Raw genomic sequence first — 20,930 nt, forward strand, 5'->3', positions numbered from 1 at the left:
ATAGAAGGGGATAGTTACAAGTTTAATAAATATACATGGTAAAACAGGGTAAAAGCACTCAAAGGAAAGATTGACAAGGATAAAAGGGGTTGTAATAATTTGAAGTAAATAATTTATAATAATAAAAGGCAAAAAGGTTAAAAGCAGCATATTGTTTGAGTTACTAAAGGTATTTACGTTCTGGATATTTTTAGCTCTTATGATCTATGACACATGCAAGGCTCTGTCAATAAAGGATTGTGAAATATCTGATTGAGAGACCATTTTTTCAACTAGGACTACAGGCCGTAAAAACTGAAACGAGTCAGCCAAGAGAACGACGTTGCCGTAAAAGGAGATACCTGTTGGGCCACTTGTTTGCTGAATATTGGACCATTTGCACGTTGCTGGACGCCACTATACCTTTCCAACGTCACCGGCCATTTTGTACCGCATAGCCTGTACAGGTCCTTCTCAAAATATTAGCATATTGTGATAAAGTTCATTATTTTCCATAATGTCATGATGAAAATTTAACATTCATATATTTTAGATTCATTGCACACTAACTGAAATATTTCAGGTCTTTTATTGTCTTAATACGGATGATTTTGGCATACAGCTCATGAAAACCCAAAATTCCTATCTCACAAAATTAGCATATCATTAAAAGGGTCTCTAAACGAGCTATGAACCTAATCATCTGAATCAACGAGTTAACTCTAAACACCTGCAAAAGATTCCTGAGGCCTTTAAAACTCCCAGCCTGGTTCATCACTCAACACCCCAATCATGGGTAAGACTGCCGACCTGACTGCTGTCCAGAAGGCCACTATTGACACCCTCAAGCAAGAGGGTAAGACACAGAAAGATATTTCCGAATGAATAGGCTGTTCCCAGATCAAGGCACCTCAGTGGGAAGTCTGTGGGAAGGAAAAAGTGTGGCAGAAAACGCTGCACAACGAGAAGAGGTGACCGGACCCTGAGGAAGATTGTGGAGAAGGGCCGATTCCAGACCTTGGGGGACCTGCGGAAGCAGTGGACTGAGTCTGGAGTAGAAACATCCAGAGCCACCGTGCACAGGAAATGGGCTACAGGACAAGCCACGTTTGAACCAGAAACAGCGGCAGAAGCGCCTGACCTGGGCTACAGAGAAGCAGCACTGGACTGTTGCTCAGTGGTCCAAAGTACTTTTTTCGGATGAAAGCAAATTCTGCATGTCATTCGGAAATCAAGGTGCCAGAGTCTGGAGGAAGACTGGGGAGAAGGAAATGCCAGAAGTCCAGTGTCAAGTACCCACAGTCAGTGATGGTCTGGGGTGCCGTGTCAGCTGCTGGTGTTGGGCCACTGTGTTTTATCAAGGGCAGGGTCAATGCAACTAGCTATCAGGAGATTTTGGAGCACTTCATGCTTCCATCTGCTGAAAAGCTTTATGGAGATGAAGATTTAATTTTTTAGCAAGACCTGGCACCTGCTCACAGTGCCAAAACCACTGGTAAATGGTTTACTGACCATGGTGTCACTGTGCTCAATTGGCCTGCCAACTCTCCTGACCTGAACCCCATGGAGAATCTGCAGGATATTGTGAAGAGAACGTTGAGAGTCTCAAGACCAAACACTCTGGATGAGCTAAAGGCCTTTATCGAAGCATCCTGGGCCTCCATAAGACCTCAGCAGTGCCACAGGCTGATTGCCTCCATGCCACGCCGCATTGAAGCAGTCATTTCTGCAAAAGGATTCCCGACCAAGTATTGAGTGCATAACTGTACATGATTATTTGAAGGTTGACGTTTTTTGTATTAAAAACACTTTTATTTTATTGGTCGGATGAAAGATGCTAATTTTGTGAGATAGGAATTTTGGATTTTCATGAGCTGTATGCCAAAATCATCTGTATTAAGACAATAAAAGACCTGAAATATTTCAGTTAGTGTGCAATAAATCTAAAATATATGAATGTTACATTTTCATCATGACATTATGGAAAATAATGAACTTTATCACAATATGCTAATATTTTGAGAAGGACCTGTATACCGGATAGTCTGTCCTACAAAACCCAGCAGCCACTACGGCTGATATGATGGGGCTGTCCGAGGTCTGACGTCCCAGGAGGCAATATAGGAAGGCGGACATTTGAAAGAAGTTGCTTTTCACGCTGGAAGCCGGACCAGCAACTGAAGCGCATCAATTTCTGGAGAAGAGTCCCAAGTGGATTTCATTTATTCTCCTTTGTTGGCCAACGAAAAATTCATGAACGAGGTTTCTGGAATGAGAAGGCCATAAATTTCACTTTGCCAATCGAAGACGTGAGTTTAACACGTAACCAAAACCATGGAGTTTCAAGGAGACGCAACTTTCCCTCCGTGCTCAGTTCTATTCGACTGCTGACGGTCAGATCATATTTTTCCTTTTTGCCAAGGAGGACAAAGGACGAAAATTGACCGCTCTTCCTGAAGTTAACTGTAGACGCACATTAACTTCCAACATACCCCTTCCTCTTTCTCAACTCTGCTCAGAAGGAAGACTTCAACAAAGTAAAACACATCCTTTTATTATTATTTTTTTTTCATTTCTTTATCTAGAAATAGCTTGGGCAGGGTAGAGGAAACTTTAGTGCGATTAGAGTCGCCATTTAGAGTCTAATGTGTTCTGAATTGTATGTGCATGCCATTGTTTTGAAACTTGCTGGTACTTTCGGAGACCGCCGTGTCTCGCAAATGTGTCTTTACCGTGCAAACACCTGCGCGCAGGTGCGCTGTGAAACTGAACTGTTATAATAACCTCATGGGGAAATTCACCATTTTCTTTGTCTTCAACTTTACTGCTTACTAGCTTGCCGCCAAAAGTTTTCTAACTCTTTGTGTTCTCACCCCCGCCCAGATTTGGGAGATGTTTTATGACTCTGCATTTCACTGAGCTACAATTTCTGGCGGGCTGCGCTCCCAAAGCTTCGTTCAACAACATATTCCCTTGTCATATTATCACTTTGGCCATAACTGCTGGTTGATTCCATACACACCCACTGCTGTTTTGCTTTATTTTGTTTAGTTAGATATTTTACCCAATTTTGTCTAGAACTTTGCATGTTTGAGTAGGTGAAGATTATTAAATCGGAAGAGCGGATTTTATCAGGCTGTGATTTAATAAATATTCACATAGATAAAGAGAAGGCGTTTTGTGTTTATTTTGTGCAAGAGTGATTCATCAGTCAAAAAAAGGTTGAAAGTTCCACACGTTTCAGCAGAAACGGTCGATTAAACAGTGACATCTCTGGTAATAGTTATCAATTACTACTGAGTTTATAACGGCTGTAATTATCAAAGGCGTTGAGCCACAGTTACAACACCAGAAGACATCCCTGGTCTTCGATTAATAAATGAAGATTTTGGTTAAGAAATAAACTTTGTCAAATTATGATTGTTAATTATAATTCTTGATAAATATTAATTAATCAATAATCATAATTCCAACATACCGTTTCAGTTCGTAAGGGGACTAGAGCAGGAAGCCAGCAGTTTAAGTTTAGCCGGGCAGAAATGTTGGAAGAAAGGAAGAGAGAACAAGAGCGCTCTGATGGCCGACTGAGCCGCAGGAATCAGGTGGTGGCTAGCGTCATGATAAAATTTCATTGGTGAGAAAAGACTAGTCTAGGCAGACTCCTGACTGAACGAGGGTGGATGCAGCTTTGGTGGAGAAGGATTGTGATACTAATAGAAAAATCAGGAAGCCATGTTTGAAATGTAGGTCGACAATGAGGGACGGATAATCGGTTAACTGAGCAGTAAACGTCTCTGAAATGCTTAAAGGCGGCCGCAAGCTTGCCAAAAGGGAGATTTTTAGTAAGGCAGGATGAGAAGATTTAAACATAGTAGTAAAACCATCAAGGGAGGCAACACAGTGGTCGCCCTCGGGAGATGGTAAATTGAGAGAAACCAGATAAATGAGCTGAGTCCGAGTAAGATGTTAGAATGCATGAGAGTATACCTGAATGTAAAAGAGGAGTGGGAAACACAGCGTGCTTGAAGGGCATATGAATGAGGAAACAGTGGAGACAAGAGAATGAAGTGATACATCTCACCTTAAGAGACAAGCCAGGACGAGCATTGCGATGGTGAATGTCATTGGGAGGGGCAAAAGAGCGGGTTGAATGTTGGCGGAGCTGGGAAGAGGAAGTACAGACGTGGCAGAGTTGGAGGCGAACTCCCAGAGTAAGAGATGATATTGGGCGCTGGAGATAATCCATGGATGAGATGAATAAAGCAGGGAAGATTGTGGGATGGCCGGAGAAGAAGATATCAAAGCCTGGGTGTGTAAGGAAGATCTGAGGAGAACAGCTGCAGAAGCCAGCCGGGTGACGCAGCGGCGGGAGCCGGAGTGGAGGCAGGGGGACCTCGGCGACACTTAGCAGGAGAATTGGAGGAGTTATTAAGGCACTGAGACGAGGGAAAAGGGGGCCATCGAGGCGGGAGGCCAGGCGAACAGTCCTACGAGTGGAAGAGGAGGAAGGAGGGCGAGGATTGTCACGAAACAGTGCGAGGAACCGACTAAGTCGTGGCTGATCATCTCAGCTCAGCTTGAAGAGCGAGGAAGTCTGTGAGTGAAGATCTTTAAAACAGAGCCTTGGACAGTGATTGGCTGAAGAGGAAATGCGGACTCGATGCTGATTGGCTGGAGCAGGGACGCCTGGTGGAGTCATTGGACGGAGCAGAGGAGGGGTGAGTCTTCCAGATTGAATTTTCGTCAAAACTCCATTATTTCTCAAATGATAAAAGCAAGTGACCCTGAAGAGACACGGATTGGTTAAAAACTACATCTTAATTCCTTAAATTTTAGTTTGATAACAAAACTCTGTTAATTTTTAAATATACTTCACAATATATTACACTAGAGAAATACAGATGTTTCAATACGAAAAGGGGCAAGCAAATAAACCACATGCAACTCTATGGGTGTTATTTTATTTTACGGATGTTTTGGTCCACCAAGCAGCAAATGAGCCTTAGTGTGGAGTTAAGCAGCTTCAAAACAGTCATATTGTTTTCTTCTTAATGCTATTTCATAATAAAGATAATACCAATGGTCTGAAATAATTGGTTTGACTGTCTTGGTGTACCTGAAGCCTACTCAACCCGGTACCCACAAATGAAGCAACATATTTTACCGGCAGTTGTACTGAAGAGTATATCTTTCACTTAATTATAATGAAGTGCTTCAAACAAAATAAAGCCTTCATAAGTAAAACATATTGGTACAAACACCAAAACAGAAGGCAGTTCACTATAAAAGGGGATCTGGAATCACAGGACAGCGGAGAACTGTGAAGGAGAAGAGAGAGCTATGTGTATTGAATGAATGGCAATTCTGCAGAGAAGAGATCTGGAATTAAACTTACTGTTGTATGTTGCAGGTGGAGAGCCAGGGGAGAGTGCCCACCAGAGTGAACAGAATTCAGTTACTTCCAATGCTGTCTCACTTAGTGAGGATGAAGTAAACATGTTAGGGAGTCTGCCAATGATTTAATTTTTAAAAGAATCAATTTAATTTAATTTAAATTTAACGTGTTAACTGGGCAGAAAAAACCATCCAGCTACTCTAAAAGTGCAGCAACCTGACAGAAAATTAGCCACTTCACACGGTTCGTTTAACCACCCGTGCCGACCGGAGTCGGTAAGAAAAAACAGCAATTACAGCTGTCACATATCGCAAGCCTGAGTACAGATCAATACAATTTATTTTGTCTTAAAAAAAACAAAATATCTGGGCATGGCGCTGGTGCAGCGGTAGAATGCGTGGGCTGAGTAAATGTAACTAGTTAACACCCACCCCTGCATATGTAGAGCATCTCTCCATTCTCTTTAACCAGGAGGGCTGATGACAAAATTATTCTCAGGTGTGGAAGCAGCAGCCACCAGAGTAACCATGCCCACACAGCTCAGGTTCACCACAGAGCTGAGAAGAATGGAATAATTTCACACTCACCAGGACTAAATCTGTTGTGGAGAAATAATCTGTAAATAGTGTTAATTGTGTTATTACAAAAAATAAGTAAAACCAAGTCATTCTAGAATGGTTCACATTTACAGTAAATAAACTGATCAGTGGGTACCAGAAAACTACCAGCAGACCTCCATGTTCAAAATCTTTATAGATTAATTCTATGAACATCTATAACAATCCTCTAAACAGAAGTAAAAAAAAAACGTATCCTTTAAATAATATTAAGAGGATTTTTAGTTAACATGGCCCTTCTTCCAGGCTCTCCGCTGCCAGTAACTCCATCCATGCGTTATATTCTGTTCTCCTTGTGTTCCACGTCCTGTAAGTTTCCTTCTTTAATAAATCCTCACTATGTTAATTCCACGTTCCTGTCTGCGTTTTGGTCCTGCTTCAAACCAACAAAGACATTAGGGCTACATAAAATATAATCATTTATTATTATTGCAGTTTCACTGTCCATGAAACCAATCCTGCAAAAAAGTCTTTTGATTACGATAATATGACCTATTTATGTAACTTCAATAAATTCAGGCTCTCTATGCCACAGATATATTTGTTTTATGAAGCAGAAAGTGTTTCGAGAGGGCTTTAAGATGTTCTGTCATTAAGAAATTACAACTAATCTGCATCAAAGCCTTAAAACTATCAAAAGTCAGGATAACTAAGAACATTCTCCCACTGTCGAATAACAGAGATTAGTGGCTTCATTTTATTTTGGGGGCAATGTTCCAGTCACATTGCCAAAGACAGTACTAGTTTGCGTAGTCACTTCACCACGGACTGCTCACATCAGAAGAGATCAGAGAACTCACATCAGGTAGTAAGGTGTGTCCCAATTCAGGGGCTGGATCCTTTGAAGGCCGTATTTGTAGGCCAATTACATCTCAGTGCGGCAACGAAGGCTGTCCCAATTCATGAATCCTTCCCGAGACTCCTTCAAATGCGGCCGACAAATGTGTCCTTCTTTTGCCCGATTTTAAGGATGGGTCGTGAGTATCCTTCGCGGTACATCATTTCCCATGATTCATTGCGGGTCGAAGCGGATTGGTCAAACAGGGGCAGCCATGGAGGATCACAGTGGCAAAAGCTGTGATTAAATTGTGAAAAATTACACTTTCTGTGACACAAATGAACTTCTACAATGTTTTTAGTGCGGGAATATAACTATGTAGACGTGAAATATCTGCTTGATTTATCAAGACATCGCTTAATTTCAAACGTGTTCCGACTGGTTCAGAGGTTTCCGCTCCCGCCATGGTAACTGCCGGCTTGCCTCGTCAGCCTTCCCGGCAATGAGGTTAGACCGTCCCAATCCGCAGCTGCTCACTTCGGGCCTCCGTGGTTTTAGCGGTCGACAAAGGACCCACCCCACATAGACCGGGTCGTTCGAAGGATCCAGCCCCTGAATTGGGACATACCCTACACGTCAGGATTTGCAGAAAGACTTAAGGGCAGAACATAGTCAGGCGTAATGTGAGCAGCGCGGACTCCCTGCGCACTGTCCGCGGCTTGATAGTCGAGCGTACCAATTTCCTCTATTTCTGGTGACAAATTTCTACATTTCCCAGAATTTCTGCCATGACCATATCTGACAGGGAGGCAGAATTAATTCGCCATGTAGCTTTGGAAAAACAAAAAAAAAAAAAGATAAATCAGAGTAAGGATGAAGAAGAGGAATACACTTGTCTGTAGCGACCGGCTGCTCAGAGCAGTGTGTTATATATAAAACAGTTCAATGTGGAGTTTATGTAACACCACGTACACATACGCGGTCGTAAAAAGTTCGTTTTGCTAACATATCTGGCGTCCTTAGAGTCAAGTACACGCGACAATGTTTTGCCGTTGAGACTGAAGAAAAATGCAGTCCCTACTGTTTGTGGCAAATCTGCAGATGACAGAAATGTAAGTACTTGTTGTGTCTTATAAGTATCGGTTTTGTTTTAACGTGTGTGAAGTGTTGGGCACGGCCAGATAAAGGTAATTTGCATAAAGATGAGAGAGCCCTAAAACAGCTAATTATGAAAGGAGCTCAAAAAATTTAATGAACATGTTTTGTATAGCCCATAGACCTATCCCAAATGTTTAAAAGAAAGTATAATACGTCACCTTTAAGGAAGGAGCAACACTTATTAAGATGTACCTGCAAAGCATGATTATAAAATATGCTGCTTACATACAAATTAACTCCAGCACTCAGCTAAATCAAAAACAGTAGTTCTAAACACAAAGTCATAGAAAACGTCGGACATGGCAATAAATCAGGTAGCTTTTTAGCTAACCAGCTAAAAATAAATAAAGAAAAGACAACTTTTTAGTCGTCTTTATTTGCTGTTAAAGACGATCTTGCTAGATGGAAATCTCTACCCATATCACTCATGGGCAGGATTGCTTCAGTAAAAATTATGGTCTTGCCAAAATTCAACTTATTCATCTGACAGGTTTAGATCTCTGGACTCCTCCATCACTAAATTTCTTTGGAAAGATAAAATCCACTGTCATAGTTGGTCAGACCCAGGCTTGGTGACTCAGGGTTTCTGGGGCATGTCGTTCCCGCATTGGTCCTGGCTGGGCCTGGGGACCTTGAGTCCTGGCGGGTATGTGCCGGTGTCTGGCCCTGGGCCGGGGCCTTCGATGCATTGTTGGGCCCAGAGGCCTCCTAAACTGGCAGGGATGTACCATCTCATTGCAGGTGCTTGATCCTTCAGGGAGTGCATTCTGCTGGTGGGGAGGAGGGTCCGTGGGAGAGAGTGGGACAAAGTCAACCTGGGTGTGGTGGATGGTTGATTGGCTTAGCTCAATTGCGTTTGGAGGGCCAGCAACGGCTTCGGCCATTAAGTTTTTAATATTTAAAAAATCTCAGAGTCAGACAATTCATTTTTTACAGAAGTACAAAAACTGCAGAGCTAAAAGCAAAAGCAGAAAAACATGGCCTGAAACAAGGAATGAAGTCAACATGTTTCCACTTGTGTACAGGAGCTGAAGTTCCTCTGAAATGTTTCACACATGTGAGTGGCACACAGAGGTGGAATGTCTCTGTGTGGGCTCACAGCTTGTTCAGTATAATTATTTATGTGTGGTGAGAAGAAGGATTCAAGATACAAAAAGACTTTAGTTTTCATTCATGAGTGACATTAAAAACTTGATCATTTGCATTCAAATTAATCACAACATTGGGAGTTCTGTTTAAGTTGGAAGACATTCTGTAAGTTCTACCTGCTTTTATAGGAAGTCCTCCCAGGCATTCCATCTCCATATGACAGTGAGCTAATGTGGATTGACGTTATACATCAAAATCACAAGATGAGCTTGAAGCAATGTGGTAATGTGAGGCTTATATTACAGTACATAACATTCATAAATGCACAGACATTAAGGTGCAGGAGAGACACAGGCAGAAAGAAAGCAGAGACAGGAATGCAGAACAGGGGCAGCAAGAGGAAGAAATGTGGAAATGGAAATGAAAGTAAAGCAGAAGAACTATAAAGGAACAATTAAATACTGCATTTTGGAACAGAGATGGAAAAAAAGAAAAGAACGCAGAAAGAAGCAGACTGTAAAGATGGGAAATTGGATGGAGCAGGGAAGGAAAGAGAAAAAACAAGAAGATGATGCTGCCTCTGCAATGACTTGGCAAGAGCAGAGAAAGAGGAGTAGAGGTGCAGGCATACACAGATGGAAGGGAAGACTGCTTTTTTTAGCAAAGGAGCCTCAGAAACAGGAGAACAATTTTGCAAACTCTAAAATAAAGGCTTGAACAGAGACAAAGTGAGCCAGCCTGATATGATAGTAAAGTTAATTCACAATGCAGAATGAGGTTGCTTCTCCATCCTATGCTTTATGCTTTAATGTTTCACATTTATCCAGAGAGGCAAATTTCAAATAATAGTTTCTTACAAAAATAGTCATACCTCTTTAACAGTTCACAACCACAAACTTTATTGTATTTACATTCTGTTTTAAATAACATAAAGTACAGCATAACTATGAGGCGGAAAATGATCCATGGATTTCAAAATCTTTTGGAAGTAACATTTTGCAAATTGTGTTGTACAAGTTGTGTTGTGTTACTGCTGGATTATATAGACTTCAAATTTGATCATATTTTGTGATATCTAGAGCGATAATGATTAAAGTGGCAATAAAAAGTATATCTATCATTGCATACAGTCAGAATCCTACAAACAAATACAGCTCTAAAATTACAACTTTCTTAATAGGCTACTTCAGTAGATCAGTTACATAACAGTGCAATTAAACCGCTAAACAGCACACAAAAATTACATTTAATCATATTTTCAAATAAATTCATATTTATTGATCCTTTCATGGGGCTGCACGGTGGCACAGTTGGTAGCACTTGTTGCCTTGCAGCAACTCGGTTCAACTTCTGGTCGGGGGTCTTTCTGCATGGAGGTTGCATGTTCTCCCCATGCATGCGTAGGGACTCTACTTTCCAAGTACTCCGGCTTTCTCTCAAAGTCCAAGAACATCACTGTTAGGTTTGTTAGACTATCAATTGGGATTAGGCGTGAATGAGTGTGTGCATGGTTGTTTGTCCTGTGTGTCTCGGCTAGATAATCAAATATAGAATTCTCTGTTCTCATCTATTTTTATCATTTTTATTTTTGACAACCCAAATCTGTTGACACATGTACAGATGGTTCTCTCTTTCTCCGTCATCTGTCATTGTATCTGTAGAGGCCAATCTGTTGTTCATTGTTTCATCTTCGTTCTCCATTGAACCTCTTCGTTTTAATGACTGACAGAGCCTGTTTTACGCGTGTGACAACTTTCTTCCGTCACAACACGATAAAATTACCGTGATGCTCCGTCAGCCATCATTTATTTTTCTCAAGACAAATGAAGAGCAATTTCTTCTTCGTGGGCAATAACAACAAATCAGCGCCCTCTATAGCTAAATTACATACAAACACATTTTCTTCACCAATGTTTTTAAGTCCAAAACATTACAGATGAAATGAATTTGTTTTTAACTGATTTATACAAAGCATGATATACAAAAATTAATGTACATCATTTACACATCATTCATAAATGTATAATCTTTACAAAATGGCACTTACAGTATCTATGCCTCCTTCTCACCACAGTGACAGCAGACGTTTTTGCGTGACGATCAGGCCCATAGTGTTTTACATGTAGTGTAGGTCAAAAGGTTTAACTTTGGTTTCATCTGACAAGAGCACCGTAAAGGTCAGATTTGTGCAGTGCACAACCATCAGTCTGTCAACAGATTGTCCACCTAAGCTGTGGATCTCTACAGCTCCCCCAGAGTTAAGTGGTTATGCTGACATTTCACTTTTTGTATTGTTTTCAGCATTATAAATAACTTTTTTTTCTTCAGTTTTTCCATACCTGTTTTTACCAAACACAGACTGGAAGAACATTCTTCATCTTTACAAAGATCAACAGTGATAAAAGTTAGATAGTTAAGCTAGATAGCTGGTTAGATAAAAGTTAAGCTAACTTATAGGTAATACTAATAACCATATGAGTTGGATGAATGTCGATGTAAAATAATCAGGATGACATGTTCTAACCCGTGCTAAAGAATATCTCCCTCTGTAGAGTTTTGCGGTTGATATTAAATTAAAAAAATTCAATTCCTTGTTGTTTTTGTTACAACAATAACTACAAAAACTAGAACCATTATCTACACAGAAATACCAACATGTTCTGTGGAAAAAAGCTCAATATAGACCAACAGAATACAGCTTGCCTTTGGGAAGAACAGATGTTCTTGGCTTCTAAATGCCAAAAATAAAATAGGCCCACTTGGCTATTCCAGCAAAAGGTACAAAAACTGACATCCGTGAAGGTATGGGGAGTATTAGTGCTTACTCGACTCTCACGTGTGTACATTCAGAGGCACTGGAGTGTTGGTAAGACAAGAACCATCAAGACCTTCCAAGCTGCTTCCTGAGCCTTATCCAGATCATCCATGTTCATCAAACTGACTCCTCCTCTCCAGTGTCACTATCTGGCATTCTTTAGGATGGCTCTGTGTCTTAGATTACCCTGAAGGACCACCATTCATCAGCCTGTTGTGAATCTCTGTGGCTGTGTTGCTGAACAGTAACCAGTTGCACACAGAAGCAGATGATATTGGTGGTATCTTCCAGAAGGTCAAGAAATCGTCTGTGCATGTGATGGAGGAATGCTGTGTGCACATAGGGGGTGGGGCCTTAATAGTAATATGTGGACGTGATTAAATAATTTTAAAAATTTATTCAAGTTAATCTGTATGAAATCTAATTATCTAAATCAAATTTATGCTAAACATATAGTTTTTCTATTTCTGTTTTGATCCAGTTGTATTGCTGTTTATTCAATTAAATTCCAGCTGACATAACCAGCTGACAACCTCCCATTAATTTCCATGGAAAGTTTCACACTGCAGCCTGTGTGTAATTGTTTCATTCATCATTGAAACAAGATGATTTTTCAGAATGTAAATTATAAGGTGTTCTTTTCCTGAAAGATTTTATTAAATAAAGGGTTTGTTACCTAGCTATAAGGAAAGAGTTGTACATTTATTTCAAGCCTGATTCCAAAATGTAAAACAAAAAACACCCACAAGGTGGTGCTGTACAGAATCTCTGCAGAGTGTGGATGGGCTCTTGAGAGAAAAGGCTTGATGCAAAGCTGCAGGCAGCAGAGAAACAGTACCGTGGAGCAGATGTTCAGTGTAATACTGCCATCATGTGTTTTTAATAAGATTATACACAGGCGTTTAATTTAAAGTGTCACTGAAAGTGTTGCACTGTTTATGGCTGTTTATCAATAAACATATAGTAAATATGTAATAATGAACCTAGAAATGCTGTGTAAGTTATCTGTGTGCATTAATCCTTCTGCTTGATGTGGAAGGGGTTAAGTGAGTGTAATGCAACAACCAATGAGAATGTTTGGTGGTGAAGGGTAGAGAAAAAACCCGATTTTTCCGGAGCTTGAGAACCAAAGTAAAGTTAATTATAACCTTTATTATAGGTCCCAGGTGATAGTAGAGAGTCCATATTTTTACAATGATCAGTAAAGCCCTGAAATGTACTCCCCTCATATGGTCAGAGAGACAAATAATATAATGATGTTGAACTGCTGGAGATAGTCACCAGCCCCCTGAAATCCTGAACAGAACGGAGCAGGTATAGAAAATAGCCTTCAGGCAGCTAATAAAAAGCTTCCATAAATCAAACCTCCATTTATTAAAGCTGACCTTATTTTAATAATTTAATTTTGCTCTCAATACATTATAACAATCGAACTTCATATTTTATGTATACTGTCATGATAGAGTTTTTGCAGGTCCACAAACACTGTTTAGCAAACTTCTCAGCTTGTTTTTTTTCTGACAGTTTAACAATGACCAGCTTTCTCTTAATTCCTTTAAAAAAAAGTTTACTATCTTAAACTGATCAGCTGCCATCATTTCAGCACAAAAGCAAAGCTGTGAAACAGTCCAGCTAAATTCACTCTATCTATCCAATCAGCAGACTGACTGCTATAAAAAAGGAGTTTTGCTGAAATTAGCGTTTTCTTGTGTCAGCATTGGTTACCTCCACAGAAAACCTGCAGTCATCATTTATGCCCAAACGCCCTCAGATTCAGGAAACCCGTCATGCTGCGGAGCTGGGGACAGATTTGTGTGGTGTCCTTCCCCCTACAGGGTGTGACAGACAGGTACAGCTGCACTTCATCAAGGCTCATCAGGGAGAACATTCTTAAGCTGCCAGAGGAGAAGATGTCAGATTGTTACCTCTCCTCTCCAGAGTGATAATCAGACCTCCCACCTGCCTGCTACCTGTGTTGTTGGTGTCCCTTGATTGACCTGAGTTTTCTCTGTTTTCTGTCACAGTGCTACCAAGACCCTGAAGAACCCTGATCCAAAGTTTTCCTGTCAGATGTCTTGGACCCGAACCCGCAGTAGGTTAAAGCACCGCACTGTTTTTTCTCAACTGAGCGCCTTCTCCAGCCTCCGGGAACCCTCCACTTCAAGAAGCACTCTCACTGCTTTTCCAAACCTCCTGCCTTTGCCTCCCTGCCTGTCCACCCTCCAACCTCGCACACCAACACCTGGAAAGACGAACAAGGAGCCATCCACTCAGCATAACCACCCCTCTTGTCAACCTCAGCCTCCGTGGCGTTACTCGCCTTCCCTGGACAAACCTTCATTTCCCAGTGAGGCCCCTTCCGTTAATTCTATTATCCTGTTTGCTCCTGCCTTCCCTATTTGCTTACTTATCCTCCTCAGTTCCCCAACCCAGAAAAACCAGACTCCCAGACCTCACCTCAGCGCTTACCTGTGTTTCAATAAACCTGTTTAACCTTCATCCTGCCTCTGTAATTGCTGCTTGCTCTAGAGTCTCCTGTTCAGTCGTCATGACAAAACTGCTGCTAAGAATGTTGCAGCAGAAGGAAAAAGGTTTATGGATCATCAAGGTCAAGTGAGAGATCCAGCTGCAGTGGAGAACGCTTTACAATGTCCAAGGTCCAGGATTGTTTCCATCCAGGCAGCTGTAACTCTTGTATTTTAAATGTTTCATCTTTGAACACTGGATGTGTGACTGTGGCATTTAACTCAGAGAGGATGAGGAGGTAACATGATCTAAGGAGGTGAGGTCTCATTAGCTACGTCTACATGGACATAACTATTCATGGACATAAGTATTCGGAATAAAGACTGACTAAAAATGTGTCATGTAAAAATGTCAGTCAGAATATTCTGATCGGATTTGGCAGGATTGGAATGAAATTGTAATCCAATTGGGGGGGGTTATGCCTTTTTTGTTGTTGTTCAGCAAAGATGGAAGTACTTCTAGTGTGTTTTTATTTTTTCTTTTATTCAGGGAAATTTGATAACTGCACATCTAAGTGGTTCTATTCTGAATAAAGCCATGTGCATATAAACGCACATCATGATCAGATTAATTGTGTGTCCATATAAACAGTGCGATCCAATTATTTATATATATATATTTAGTCCAAATACATTTCAATCTGATCGTAAACTTTTATGCATGTAAACATAGCTACTGTAGTCACATTGAGTTGCAGTCCTTGCATGCTGCCAGAGAACACTGTTCCAGCAGCTTAAGCCCGAGCATACCGATACAGGTATGGGCGGAACCACACCCATTTTTTGCCGTCTCTTTTTGCCCGCTAAATACCTTGGAGGAGGAGGCCTTGTTGAAAGAAAAAAGTTAAATTTGTTTTTCACAAATACTTTCGGTTTAATAGCAATTTAAACACAATATGATGCTTGGGCGTCTTTCAGGTATAAGAGTCTACACGTAAAATTCAACAGGAAACGCATATGCTGTTTCCCCACCCCGTCGTTTTTGGTACCAGTAGAAAGTTGGGAATCCCACCTCTTCATATGACGTTTCCTGGTCACGTAATTCCCGTGCATAACCGAGGTTATGAATCTGGAAGTAACTTTTGCTTTACGCACAGTTTGTTTTACGCACTGCTATGCACATAGTTTGCTTGAACATTATAGTGTCGCAGAAGAGTAAAACGAACAATTTGGAAGTCCTGGAAACAATTTTGCAGGGCAGTGACCTCGAAGAAGTTTCTTTGGACAGGAACGTGGATTTTGAAGTGGATGGAGATGTGAAACTTATTCTTCGGGACCCGGTTCACTAGGAAGTTATAGTGTTACTTTTTATTTCCAGCAGCTTTACATTACAGGGGTTGGACAATGGAACTGAAACACCTGGTTTTAGACCACAATAATTTATTAGTGTGGTGTAGGGCCTCCTTTTGCGGCCAATACAGCATCAATTCATCTTGGGAATGACATATACAAGTCCTACACAGTGGTCAGAGAGATTTTAAGCCATTCTTCTTGCAGGATAGTGTCCAGGTCACTACGTGATACTGGTGGAGGAAAACGTTTCCTGACTCGCTCCTCCAAAACACCCCAAAGTGGCTCAATAATATTTAGATCTGGTGACTGTGCAGGCCATGGGAGATGTTCAACTTCACTTTCATGTTCATCAAACCAATCTTTCACCAGTCTTGCTGTGTGTATTGGTGCATTGTCATCCTGATACACGGCACCACCTTCAGGATACAATGTTTGAACCATTGGATGCACATGATCCTCAAGAATGGTTCGGTAGTCCTTGGCAGTGCCCATCTAGCACAAGTATTGGGCCAAGGGAATGCCATGATATGGCAGCCCAAACCATCACTGATCCACCCCCATGCTTCACTCTGGGCATGCAACAGTCTGGGTGGCACGCTTCTTTGGGGCTTCTCCACACCGTAACTCTCCCGGATGTGGGGAAAACAGTAAAGGTGGACTCATCAGAGAACAATACATGTTTCACATTGTCCACAGCCCAAGATTTGCGCTCCTTGCACCATTGCAACCGACGTTTAGCATTGGCATGAGTGACCAAAGGTTTGGCTATAGCAGCCCGGCCGTGTATATTGACCCTGTGGAGCTCCCGACGGACAGTTCTGGTGGAAACAGGAGAGTTGAGGTGCACATTTAATTCTGCCGTGATTTGGGCAGCCGTGGTTTTATGTTTTTTGGATACAATCCGGGTTAGCACCCGAACATCCCTTTCAGACAGCTTCCTCTTGCGTCCACAGTTAATCCTGTTGGATGTGGTTCGTCCTTCTTGGTGGTATGCTGACATTGCCTTGGATACCGTGGCTCTTGATACATCACAAAGACTTGCTGTCTTGGTCACAGATGCGCCAGCAAGATGTGCACCAACAATTTGTCCTCTTTTGAACTCTGGTATGTCACCCATAATGTTGTGTGCATTTCAATATTTTGAGCAAAACTGTGCTCTTACCCTGCTAATTGAACCTTTCACACTCTGCTCTTACTGGTGCAATGAGCAATCATTGAAGACTGGCTACCAGGCTGGTCCAATTTAGCCATGAAACCTCCCACACTAAAATGACAGGTGTTTCAGTTTCATTGTCCAACCCCTGTATATGTCAGCTACTTCAACAATGTTTACCGTTTTTTACGTTTAAACCTACTGTTGCGGGGAGTGTTGGTATTTTTATTTGTAATGGATTCAACCAGCAATTACAGCGTCAGATGGCTTCCGGAGTCCACCGAGGTCTTTGAGGTTGACTAGAGTGAAAGCCTCTGCAGGTCTTTGAGATGGAGCTGTAGCCACAAGATATCTTCTTCACATCCCACAAGATACTTTGACAGCTTTCTTCACAACCCAACCAATAAATAAGTAATAATATGACAAAGTTATAACAAAAGCTACTGTACAACACCACCAGAATAAGCAACCAACTTCCTTTTTTCCTTATTGAGTGTACAGTTATAAAAGCCCAATCCACTTATGAAGCATGATCACCACAGAAAGAGTGCCTTTTTGTAGGGAGTTCTATAATTAGTTAGCTGTCTGACTGATTATTTACAGACCAGTAAACACACTGTTGCAGTGATTTACCTACTTAAAATAAATGCATGCACCAGTTTTTATGGTTTGGACAGGAAGTCATTTAATCAGGCTATACTTTTCAAGATGATACTAAGCTGATTTTGCAACAGACTTTGATTTTCAAAATTTAAATCCGAATCTAAAACCACACCAGAATTCTTTGCATGCTCTGTGGTCTTTAGCCCCACTGAGTCTAGTTGAGTGCTGATCTCGACGTTTTGGGACCAAAAGCCATGGTTTCTATCTTATGTGTGTGTGTATATGTGATTATTATGGTTAAATTTTTTACATTTTATTAAATAATAATTTGGTCTGTTAAGTGTTGTCCTTTGAATACCTGCCCATTAAGGTGGTGGTATTAAGACAATAACGAGAAGGGTAAAATGAACTCTGGCATAACTGTCCATCAAAACTCTGCACACACATTTAATACATTCTGGCAATTTCTTAAAATACAAGAATTTATTAAGAAAATTAAGTCTGCTCAAAATCAAACATTTTTCAATTAACAAACTGTTTACTATACTAGAACAACCCAACTAAAACTACCAAACAAAACGAAAGAATAAGAAAGACCATCTATATACAATATTAACAACTGAATCACAGATGGTTAAAAACCATGCCCAATAAAGTGATGCAACATTACCATTCAATGTTATTTATGTTTGAGAACGAAGGATTATCTTGAGGAATCTGTAAATACGGTTGCAAGATCAGATAAAACGTTATTTTAACAAAATCTTTCAAGGTGGAGACCTCAGCGGCCCGATCCCCGGATGCTTAGGCTGGCTCTAGGGACGTGGAATGTCACCTCGCTGGGGGGGAAGGAGCCTGAGCTTGTGCGGGAGGTCGAAAGATATCGACTAGAAATAGTCGGGCTCGCCTCCACGCACAGCGTGGGCTCTGGAACCCATCTCCTTGAGAGGGGTTGGACTCTCTTCTACTCTGGAGTGGCCCACGGGGAGAGGCGGCGGGCTGGTGTGGGTTTGCTTGTTGCCACCCAGCTCAGCCGTCTCGTGTTGGGGTTTACCCCAGTGGATGAGAGGGTCGTATCCCTGCGCCTTCGGGTTGGGGAGAGGTCTCTGACTATCATTTCAGCATACGGGCCGAGTGGTAGTGCAGAGTACCCGGCCTTCTTGGCGTCCCTGTCGGGGGTGTTGGATAGTGCCCCTCCCGGGGATTCCATTATTCTGATGGGGGACTTCAACGCCCACGTGGGGAACGACAGTGACACCTGGAGAGGCGTGATCGGGAGGAATGGCCTCCCCGATCTGAATCCGAGTGGTGTTTTGTTATTGGACTTCTGTGCTAGTCACGGATTGTCCATAACGAACACCATGTTCAAACATAAGGGTGTCCATCAGTGCACTTGGCACCAGGACACCCTAGGCAGGAGGTCGATGATCGACTTTGTTGTCGTATCATCAGACCTTCGGCCGCATGTTTTGGACACTCGGGTGAAGAGAGGGGCTGAGCTGTCCACTGATCATCACCTGGTGGTGAGTTGGATCCGCTGGAGGAGGAGAAAGCCGGGCAGACTTGGCAGGCCCAAGCGCATAGTGAGGGCCTGCTGGGAACGCCTGGCGGAGCCCTCGGCCAGGGATGTATTCAACTCCCACCTCCAGGAGAGCTTCGACCAGATCCCGGGGGATGTTGGAGACATAGAGTCCGAGTGGACCATGTTCTCCGCATCTATTGTCGATGCTGCTGCCCATAGCTGCGGCCGTAAGGTCTGCGGTGCCTGTCATGGCGGCAATCCCAGAACCCGGTGGTGGACACCGGCAGTAAGGGATGCTGTTAAGCTGAAGAAGGAGTCCTATCGGCTGTGGTTGGCTTGTGGGACTCCTGAGGCGGCTGATGGGTACCGTGAGGCCAAGCGTGCTGCGGCCCGGGCTGTGGCAGAGGCAAAAACTCGGGCCTGGGAAGAGTTCGGTGAGGCCATGGAGAAGGACTACCGGTTGGCCTCGAAGCGATTCTGGCAAACCGTCCGGCGCCTCAGGAGGGGGAAGCAGTGCTTTGCCAACACTGTTTATAGTAGGGGCAGGAGACTGCTGACCTCGACTGAGGACATTATCGGGCGGTGGAAGGAGTACTTCGAGGATCTCCTCAATCCTGCCATCACGCATTCCGTGGTGGAAACAGAGGCTGGGGACTCGGGGTTGGACTCTTTCATCACCCAGGCTGAAGTCACCGAGGTGGTTAAAAAGCTCCACGGTGGCAAGGCTTCGGGGGTGGATGAGATCCGCCCTGAGTACCTCAAGTCTCTGGATGTTGTAGGGCTGTCATGGTTGACACGCCTCTTCAACATTGCGTGGCGGTCGGGGACAGTGCCTCTGGACTGGCAGACTGGGGTGGTGGTCCCCCTTTATAAGAAGGGGGACCGGAGGGTGTGTTCCAACTACAGGGGGATCACACTCCTCAGCCTCCCTGGTAAGGCCTACGCCAGGGTATTGGAGAGGAGAGTCCGACTAATAGTCGAACCTCGGCTTCAGGAGGAACAGTGTGGTTTTCGTCCCAGCCGTGGAACACTGGACCAGCTCTATACCCTGTACAGGGTGCTCGAGGGTTCATGGGAGTTTGCCCAACCGGTTCACATGTGTTTTGTGGACCTGGAGAAGGCATTCGACTGTGTCCCTCGTGATGCCCTGTGGGGGGTGCTCCAGGAGTATGGAATCGGGGGCCCTTTATTAGGGGCCATCCGGTCCCTGTACGAGCGGAGCAGGAGTTTGGTCCGCATTGCCGGCACTAAGTCGCACCTGTTCCCAGTGCATGTTGGACTCCGGCAGGGCTGCTCTTTGTCGCCGGTCCTGTTCATAACTTTTATGGACAGGATTTCTAGACGCAGCCAAGGGCCGGAGGGGGTCTGGTTTGGGGACCAGTGGATTTCGTCTCTTCTTTTTGCGGATGACGTGGTCCTGCTGGCCACCTCTAGCCAAGACCTACTGCATGCGCTGGGGCGGTTCGCAGCCGAGTGTGAAGCGGCTGGGATGAGGATCAGCTCCTCCAAGTCCGAGGCCATGGTACTCGACCGGAAAAGGGTGGCTTGTCCTCTTCAGGTTGGAGGGGAGTTCCTGCCTCAAGTGGAGGAGTTTAAGTATCTCGGGGTCTTGTTCACGAGTGAGGGAAGAATGGAGCGGGAGATCGACAGACGGATCGGTGCGGCTGCCACAGTAATGGGGGCGCTGTGCCGGTCCATTGTGGTGAAGAGAGAGCTGAGCCGACAAGCAAAGCTCTCAATTTACTGGTCGGTCTACGTTCCTACCCTCACCTATGGCCATGAACTTTTGGTCATGACCGAAAGAACGAGATCACGGATACAAGCAGCTGAAATGAGCTTCCTCCGTAGGGTGGCCGGGCATTCCCTTAGAGATAGGGTGAGGAGCTCAGCCATCCGGGAGGGGCTCGGAGTAGAGCCGCTGCTCCTCCACATCGAGAGGAGCCAGTTGAGGTGGCTCGGGCATCTATACCGGATGCCTCCTGGACGCCTTCCTTGGGAGGTTT

The sequence above is a fragment of the Girardinichthys multiradiatus genome, chromosome 19 (genome assembly GCF_021462225.1).
Source record: "Girardinichthys multiradiatus isolate DD_20200921_A chromosome 19, DD_fGirMul_XY1, whole genome shotgun sequence".
In the NCBI taxonomy this organism is placed as follows: domain Eukaryota; kingdom Metazoa; phylum Chordata; class Actinopteri; order Cyprinodontiformes; family Goodeidae; genus Girardinichthys; species Girardinichthys multiradiatus.